The sequence below is a fragment of the Anolis sagrei genome, chromosome 2 (genome assembly GCF_037176765.1).
Source record: "Anolis sagrei isolate rAnoSag1 chromosome 2, rAnoSag1.mat, whole genome shotgun sequence".
NCBI lineage: Eukaryota > Metazoa > Chordata > Lepidosauria > Squamata > Dactyloidae > Anolis > Anolis sagrei.
The window spans coordinates 164,976,433-164,984,732 of record NC_090022.1 but is presented as its reverse complement, the minus strand read 5'-3'; the positions used below and the strand labels follow the sequence as shown (position 1 = coordinate 164,984,732).

At 51.0% G+C, this 8,300-nt stretch overlaps 2 long non-coding RNA genes across 2 annotated transcripts in view; one reads left to right on the top strand and one right to left on the bottom strand.

Annotated features, from left to right (window-relative positions):
* Positions 1–441: 441 nt before the first annotated feature.
* Positions 442–2,068, bottom strand: LOC137096417 (uncharacterized). Its single transcript, XR_010909456.1, has 2 exons — positions 1,848–2,068; positions 442–968 (listed from the first exon to the last, which is right to left on the bottom strand). It is a non-coding gene; the product is annotated as an uncharacterized lncRNA (long non-coding RNA).
* Positions 2,069–5,136: 3,068 nt separating this feature from the next.
* The window catches only part of LOC137096416 (uncharacterized), a 30,699-nt gene continuing 27,535 nt past the window's right edge, over positions 5,137–8,300 (top strand). Inside the window, exon 1 of the long non-coding RNA XR_010909455.1 lies at positions 5,137–5,207. This is a non-coding gene — a long non-coding RNA (uncharacterized lncRNA). The remainder of the gene's footprint in view (positions 5,208–8,300) is intronic.

The window sequence follows — 8,300 nt, the reverse complement described above, 5'->3', positions numbered from 1 at the left end:
CAAGGTGGTCAGTTGAAACATTCACACCTAGCTCCAGCAGACAAAAGTCCTTTGTCCCACCCTGGTCATTCCACAGATATATAAACTCATTTTCCTACTTCCAACAGACCTCACTACCTCTGAGGATGCTTGCCATAGATGCAGGCGAAACGTCAGGAGAAAATGCCTCTAAACCATGGCCATATAGCCTGAAAAAACGTACAACAACCCAGTGATTCCGGCCATGAAAGCCTTCGACAATACATTGAAAATGGTACTTTCTCTATGCCGGCACCACTGTCTAATCTAGAACACGATCCAAGCCAAGCTAAGTAATCTAAACAAGGCCTCCTCACAAATGAGTAGAATAGGATTGGACAGGCAATTTAGTTGTGCTCTTGAGGAAAGGAAAGCCTTTGCCTTCAGTCCAGTCTTTTAAAAATCCCTCCCCGCCTGCTCCGATGTATTCGGGGCTTGGTTAATTTTTATTCAATTGCATCCTGAACCTCTCAGGTTCTAGTCATATGTGAAACTGTTCTGGGGGCCTTGCTTTGCAGACCCCCCCGTGTCAATCTTTCTGTGGGAAATAAATTATCTGTCGTGGAAACCTACGGGCAGAATGCTTGAAGGCCCTTGAAAACCACATCCTTGCTACTTGACATTTTTTCTTCCAAAATAAACCTTTAAAAACTGTTGCTGTTTGGCAAATCTCTCAGTCCCGCACGGCCTGAAACTCCACTCCCCGCCCAGTCCCAGTTCTGTTCAGATACCAAAGTCAGTCCCAGTATCTCAGCAACTCTGCGTGGAAGTGGCATTGGCTCACAGGAGGCAATGGTCTGCAACGGCTTGGCTGTTGCCACAAAAGAGGACAGCAGGCCTCATTCTCATCAGTCACAGGAGTCCATTATCAGGCCGGTTTGTATTTCACAAGGAAGGAGGCAAGGCAGCCCTTTCAGTTCACCACCAGCACATTCTCCTGCAACGGGGTTCTGTAAAGGAGAGGAAAGAGAGGAGACGAGTTCAAATTACAAGAAAGGAGATTCCATCTGAACATGAGGAAGAACTTCCTGACTGTGAGAGCCGTTCAGCGGTGGAACTCTCTGCCCTGGAGTGTGGTGGGAGGCTCCTTCCTTTATGTGAACTGCCCAAGGACCCTACAAGATTTGAAGACCAACATCCAGGAAGAAAATGCCAACATAACGCCTGCTATGCTGCCAAGAGTCATGACAAACGCCAGAAATCGGTTTACTCAGTGTATGGAGAATGGAGAATGGGGGACGTCACCTACCTTCAAAACTACGTAAAACAAACTTTAGGTATGCGTCTACATTATCTAATTTTTTTTCCTGATTGATACAATGGGTTTTAAGTTTTGAAAAAAAGGAAGTTATGCTGCTGCACCCTGTAATAATAGGAGCAACCCCAGGAGCCATCCAGTGTAGTCCATGCAGAAAAAGCACAATCAAAGTTGCTCCAATTCCAGCAACTTTGAGAACTGTTGCTCACAGGAAGCAACTTTGATTGCCCACTCCATGAGAGACATTTAAGCCTGGATCCACACTGTTCTTTCATGCACATCCTTAATGGTTTTAGTTCCCAACTTTGGACTGACATCCTGTCTCACAACCAACTTTTCATTACCCCAAGTGAACTATGGCAAAGGGGGAAGAAAGACAGTTTCCTCTTTGAGGTCCTTGATCCTACTGGATCAAAGATGGAGCCTTACTGTCCAAACTGTTATGAGTCCAAGGAAAGTGAGTCAAAGGAAAGGAACCAAAAAGGAGAACGATATGACTCTTCTCCTTTACCTGGAGATTTATAAGGTGTGCTAGGCAGTCCCTGAAGTCTCTGTCTCCGTACAAACTTACCGCTCACAACAGCAGAAGATGGAGCATGAGGAAGCACTCTCCCTGCGGAACTTGCCAGACTTGGGGCTGTCCTTGCACTCAGCTATATAGGCATGGAGCTGTGTAACAGTCGCTTCTCCCTCAGACTGATGCTGAAAAAACAGAAGAGGTTGGGTGAGGCATTTGTGCCAGATCCTGAGATGACTTAAAATGTTCTAAAGAAATATTTCCCAATTGTCTGATGTGGGAGATCTGTCATTTGTTCCCAATGTGCCAGGCATGTAGCCGCGCGGGGGGGGGGGGGGGGGGGGGTCGCAAAATTCTCATGGTGGTTCGCGAAAAGGCCTTACTGGTGCATTATTTAAACTGTTATGTTTATTCATATCATGATCTGATCACCATACTCAATATATCCCATATGCATGGGGGCATTGGGGTAATGATACAAAAGGTTTGCTAGGGTAGACCCTCTTTCACTCAGACTCAGCCCCCCCGAAACTTAGCCCCCCCGAATCCCCCCTGAAAAAAACTCCCCCCTCCCTCCGAATCGAAATCCTGGCTATGGGCCTGCAACGTGCAAGGGCCCAGTGCCACATTTGTGCCCATTAGCTGTTTTTTTTCCTGTAAACCCAACATGGACTGGCAGCCAGTCCCTGGAGCACCCCTCTGATTATTATTATTATTATTCAACAGGACAGGGCATTGGAGACCCTGGCAAACCCAGACATCCAGACTAGTTTTTCTGGGTACATACTAGAGCAGGGGTCCTCAAACTAAGGCCCGGGGGCTGGATATGGCCCTCCAAAGCCATTTACTAAGTCCTCGCTCAGGGTCAATCTAAGCTTGAAACGATTTGAAAGCACACAACAACAACAACAATCCTACCTCATCAGCCAAAAGCAGGTCCACACTTCCCATTGAAATACTAATAAGTTTATATTTGTTAAAATTGTTCTTCATTTTAATTATTGTATTGTTTTTAAGTGTTTTTTGCACTACAAATGAGATATGTGCAGTGTTGTAGGTTTTTCAGGCTGTGTGGCCATGTTCTAGAAGCATTCTCTCCTGACATTTTCCCTACATCTATGGCAGGTATCCTCAGAGGTTGTGAGATCTGTTGGAAACTAGGAAAATGGAGTTTATATATATATGGAATGTCCAGTGTGCATAGGAATTCATTCATGTTTTTTTCAAATTATAATCCGGCCCTCCAACAGTTTGAGGGACTGTGACCTGGCCCTCTGTTTAAAAAGTTTGAGGACCTCTGTATTAGGAGACTGAAATAAGCAGCTCTTCCCTGCTATGCCTATCTGTGCTGCAGAAGATGAAAGCCATATGAATCCAGGTCCTAAAGGTAGCTGTTTGTTAGCTGAACAGTGACAAGAAATTAAGAGTGCTTCTTCCATATGAATAATATTACAATACAGTATAGTGGTATAGTACAATATAGTAATATATAATACTGATATTGTACTATGCTAATAATATAATATATTGTATATACATATAATAGTTATAATATTATAATGTAATACAATATAAGACTACTACTAATAATACAATATTATTAATAATATTATTATTAATAATACAATATTACTTCCTCCCTCCCTCCCTCCCTCCCTCCCTCCCTCCCTCCCTTCCTTCCTTCCTTCCTGCCAAGGGGGCCTCCGCCTGGGGTTTGAGAGCAGCGTTTCTCATCCTGGGTGTTGGGAGGTTTTAGAGGGATTGCCCAAGACCATCAGGAAACATATATTTCTGATGGCCTCAGAAACCCCTTCGGCAGAGAAGACTGAAGACCTCTCAGCGTGTCCTTTTTTCCTTTTTGGAAATAGATGGCGAATCCTCCCACCAAAGGCCCTCCTCCACTGTGGTTGTCCAGCTTCTCAGCCAAAGGGAGGGCTGTTTCTGAGATTTCAAGCAGGGGAGGGGAGAGCAGGCATGCTTGGCACATGGCAGCATGGTGTGCATGTGTGGGAGAGCGTGTGAGGCAGGAGGGAGGCTCGCATCAGCAAGTCCCTTCAAGGCATGAGGGTTCTGTGTGGGAAGATTGTCCCAATCCTATCGTTGGTGGGGTTCAGAATGCTCTTTGATTGTAGGTGAACTATAAATCCCAGTAACTACAACTCCCAAATGCCAAGTTTGGTCCAGATCTATCATTGTTTGAGTCCACAGTGTTCTTTGGATGTAGGTGAACTACAGCTCCAAAACTCAGGGTCAATGCCCACCAAACCCGTCCACTATTTTCTTTTGGTCGTGGGAGTTCTGTGTGCCAAGTTTGGGTCAATTCCATCATTATTGTAGTTCAGAGTGCTCTTTGATTGTAGGTATACTATAATTCCCAGCAACTGCAACTCCCAAATGACAAAATCAACCCCAGAATTCAACTTTGGGTGTATCGGGTATTTGTGCCAAATTACAGTTATGAAGTAGCAACACAAATAATGTTATGTTTGGGGGTCACCACAACATGAGGAACTGTATTAAGGGGTCACGGCATTAGGAAGGTTAGAGGGCCACGTGGCCTCTGAGTCTGGCCTTCCAAGGCAGAGGAGTGGAAAAGGGAAGACGTGCAGGGCCACCCTTCCTTCCTTCCTTCCTTCCTTCCTTCCTTCCTTCCTTCCTTCCTTCCTTCCTTCTTTCCTCCCTCCCTCCCTGCCTGCCTGCCTCCCTCCCGCCCTCCCTCCTTTCCTTCCTTCCTTCCTTCCTTCTTTCCTTCCTTCTTTCCTCCCTCCCTCCCTCCCTCCCTCCCTCCCTCCCTCCCTCCCTGCCTGCCTGCCTGCCTGCCTGCCTTCCTTCCTTCCTTCCTTCCTTCCTTCCTTCCTTCCTTCCTTCCTTCCTCCCTCCCTCCCTCCCTCCCTCCCTCCCTTCCTTCCTTCCTTCCTTCCTTCCTTCCTTCCTTCCTTCCTTCCTTCCATCCTGCCTGCCTGCCTGCCTGCCTGCCTGCCTGCCTGCCTGCCTGGTGGTTGTTTTCCTTTGAAAAGGTTCCAGGTTCCAGGTCGGAATTGTTTACCTGGTTGCCATGGAGACCAGGGGTTCGAAGGGACCTCACGTCAGTTGGCCCTGCCATTGCCTTCCTGGACGCCAAGATGGGCAGAGGGCGCTCCAGGCAGCTCCAGCAGGGGCCGCCCCCCACAGAGGACGCCCCAGCCCAGGACCCTCCGCGCCCCCCACTCAGGACGGCCTCACACACGTCATGGTTCAGGGTGAGGGCCACACTCCCCTCCCGCTCCCCTTGGGGCCCCTTTGGGGACAGCCCTGTTCTGGCGCCAAGGGCCCCCTTCATGGCCTCCATTTGCTTTTGCAGAAAGTCAGGACGAGGCACCCACATCACCGCGTGGGCCCCGAAAACACAGAGGATGTTCCTGTGGCTCCTCCAAGGTAAGCCCTGGGCCCCCAATTCCCTCCAGGGGCCCCCCTCTACAGCTCCCCCCAAGAGAAGACCTGGCCCAAGAGGGGAAGGGTCCCCAGGAGAGGAGCAGCCTGCCTTCTCCCTTTGGCTCCCAAGTCCACTCTCAGGGAGTCCCTTTGCGGGTAGAGAGAATTTGTATGTGGGTGGGGATTGGCCAGGGAGATTGTGAGGTGAGGGGAATTTTGCATATGGGAGGTGATTGGCCAAGGGAGGCAGAAGAGGGGGTGTCACCTGGGAAGGAGGGAGATATGCAAAGTTTGGCAAGGGGGGATTGTGAGGCGAGTGGAAATTTGCATATGGGAGGTGATTAGCCAAGGGAGATGAGGGAGGGGCCCCTGGGAAGGAGGGGGGATATGCAAAGTTTGGCAAGGGGGGATTGTGAGGTGAGTGGAAATTTGCATATGGGAGGTGATTGGCCAAGGGAGGCAGAAGAGGGAGGGGCCCCTGGGAAGGAGGGGGGATATGCAAAGTTTGGCAAGGGGGGATTGTGAGGTAGAGGGGAAATTTGCATATGGGAGGTGATTGGCCAAGGGAGGCAGAAGAGGGAGGGGCCCCTGGGAAGGAGGGAGATATGCAAAGTTTGGCAAGGGGGGATTGTGAGGCGAGTGGAAATTTGCATATGGGAGGTGATTAGCCAAGGGAGATGAGGGAGGGGCCCCTGGGAAGGAGGGGGTATATGCAAAGTTTGGCAAGGGGAGATTGTGAGGTGAGTGGAAATTTGCATATGGGAGGTGATTGGCCAAAGGAGGCAGAAGAGGGAGGGGCCCCTGGGAAGGAGGGGGGATATGCAAAGTTTGGCAAGGGGAGATTGTGAGGTGAGTGGAAATTTGCATATGGGAGGTGATTGGCCAAAGGAGGCAGAAGAGGGAGGGGCCCCTGGGAAGGAGGGGGGATATGCAAAGTTTGGCAAGGGGAGATTGTGAGGTGAGTGGAAATTTGCATATGGGAGGTGATTGGCCAAAGGAGGCAGAAGAGGGAGGGGCCCCTGGGAAGGAGGGGGGATATGCAAAGTTTGGCAAGGGGGGATTGTGAGGCAGAGGGGAAATTTGCATATGGGAGGTGATTGGCCAAGGGAGGCAGAAGAGGGAGGGGCCCCTGGGAAGGAGGGGGGATATGCAAAGTTTGACAAGGGGGGATTGTTAGGTGAGTGGAAATTTGCCTATGGGAGGTGATTGGCCAAGGGAGGCAGAAGAGGGAGGGGCCCCTGGGAAGGAGGGGGGATATGCAAAGTTTGGTAAGGGGGGATTGTGAGGTGAGTGGAAATTTGCATATGGGAGGTGATTGGCCAAGGGAGGCAGAAGAGGGAGGGGCCCCTGGGAAGGAGGGGGGATATGCAAAGTTTGGCAAGGGGGGATTGTGAGGTGAGTGGAAATTTGCATATGGGAGGTGATTGGCCAAGGGAGGCAGAAGAGGGAGGGGCCCCTGGGAAGGAGGGGGGATATGCAAAGTTTGGCAAGGGGGGATTGTGAGGTGAGTGGAAATTTGCATATGGGAGGTGATTGGCCAAGGGAGGCAGAAGAGGGAGGGGCCCCTGGGAAGGAGGGGGGATATGCAAAGTTTGGCAAGGGGGGATTGTGAGGCAGAGGGGAAATTTGCATATGGGAGGTGATTGGCCAAGGGAGGCAGAAGAGGGAGGGGCCCCTGGGATGGAGGGGGGATATGCAAAGTTTGACAAGGGGGGATTGTTAGGTGAGTGGAAATTTGCCTATGGGAGGTGATTGGCCAAGGGAGGCAGAAGAGGGAGGGGCCCCTGGGAAGGAGGGGGGATATGCAAAGTTTGGTAAGGGGGGATTGTGAGGTGAGTGGAAATTTGCATATGGGAGGTGATTGGCCAAGGGAGGCAGAAGAGGGAGGGGCCCCTGGGAAGGAGGGGGGATATGCAAAGTTTGGCAAGGGGGGATTGTGAGGTGAGTGGAAATTTGCATATGGGAGGTGATTGGCCAAGGGAGGCAGAAGAGGGAGGGGCCCCTGGGAAGGAGGGGGGATATGCAAAGTTTGGCAAGGGGGGATTGTGAGGTTAGTGGAAATTTGCATATGGGAGGTGATTGGCCAAGGGAGGCAGAAGAGGGAGGGGCCCCTGGGAAGGAGGGGGGATATGCAAAATTTGGCAAGGGGGGATTGTGAGGTGAGTGGAAATTTGCATATGGGAGGTGATTGGCCAAGGGAGGCAGAAGAGGGAGGGGCCCCTGGGAAGGAGGGGGGATATGCAAAGTTTGGCAAGGGGGGATTGTGAGGTGAGTGGAAATTTGCATATGGGGGGTGATTGGCCAAGGGAGGCAGAAGAGGGAGGGGCCCATGGGAAGGAGGGGGGATATGCAAAGTTTGGCAAGGGGGGATTGTGAGGTGAGTGGAAATTTGCATATGGGAGGTGATTGGCCAAGGGAGGGAGAAGAGGGAGGGGCCACTGGGAAGGAGGGGGGATATGCAAAGTTTGGCAAGGGGGGATTGTGAGGCGGTGGAAATTTGCATATGGGAGGAGATTGGCCAAGGGAGGGAGAAGAGGGAGGGGCCCCTGGGAAGGAGGGGGATATGCAAAGTTTGGCAAGGGGGGATTGTGAGGTGAGTGGAAATTTGCATATGGGAGGTGATTGGCCAAGGGAGGGAGAAGAGGGAGGGGCCCCTGGGAAGGAGAGGGATATGCAAAGTTTGGTAAGGGGGGATTGTGAGGTGAGTGGAAATTTGCATATGGGAGGTGATTGGCCAAGGGAGGCAGAAGAGGGAGGGGCCGCTGGGAAGGAGGGGGATATGCAAAGTTTGGCAAGGGGGGATTGTGAGGCAGAGGGGAAATTTGCATATGGGAGGTGATTGGCCAAGGGAGGCAGAAGAGGGAGGGGCCCCTGGGAAGGAGAGGGATATGCAAAGTTTGGTAAGGGGGGATTGTGAGGTGAGTGGAAATTTGCATATGGGAGGTGATTGGCCAAGGGAGGCAGAAGAGGGAGGGGCCGCTGGGAAGGAGGGGGGATATGCAAAGTTTGGCAAGGGGGGATTGTGAGGTGAGGGAAAATTTGCATATGGGAGGTGATTGGCCAAGGGAGGCAGAAGAGGGAGGGGCCGTTGGGAAG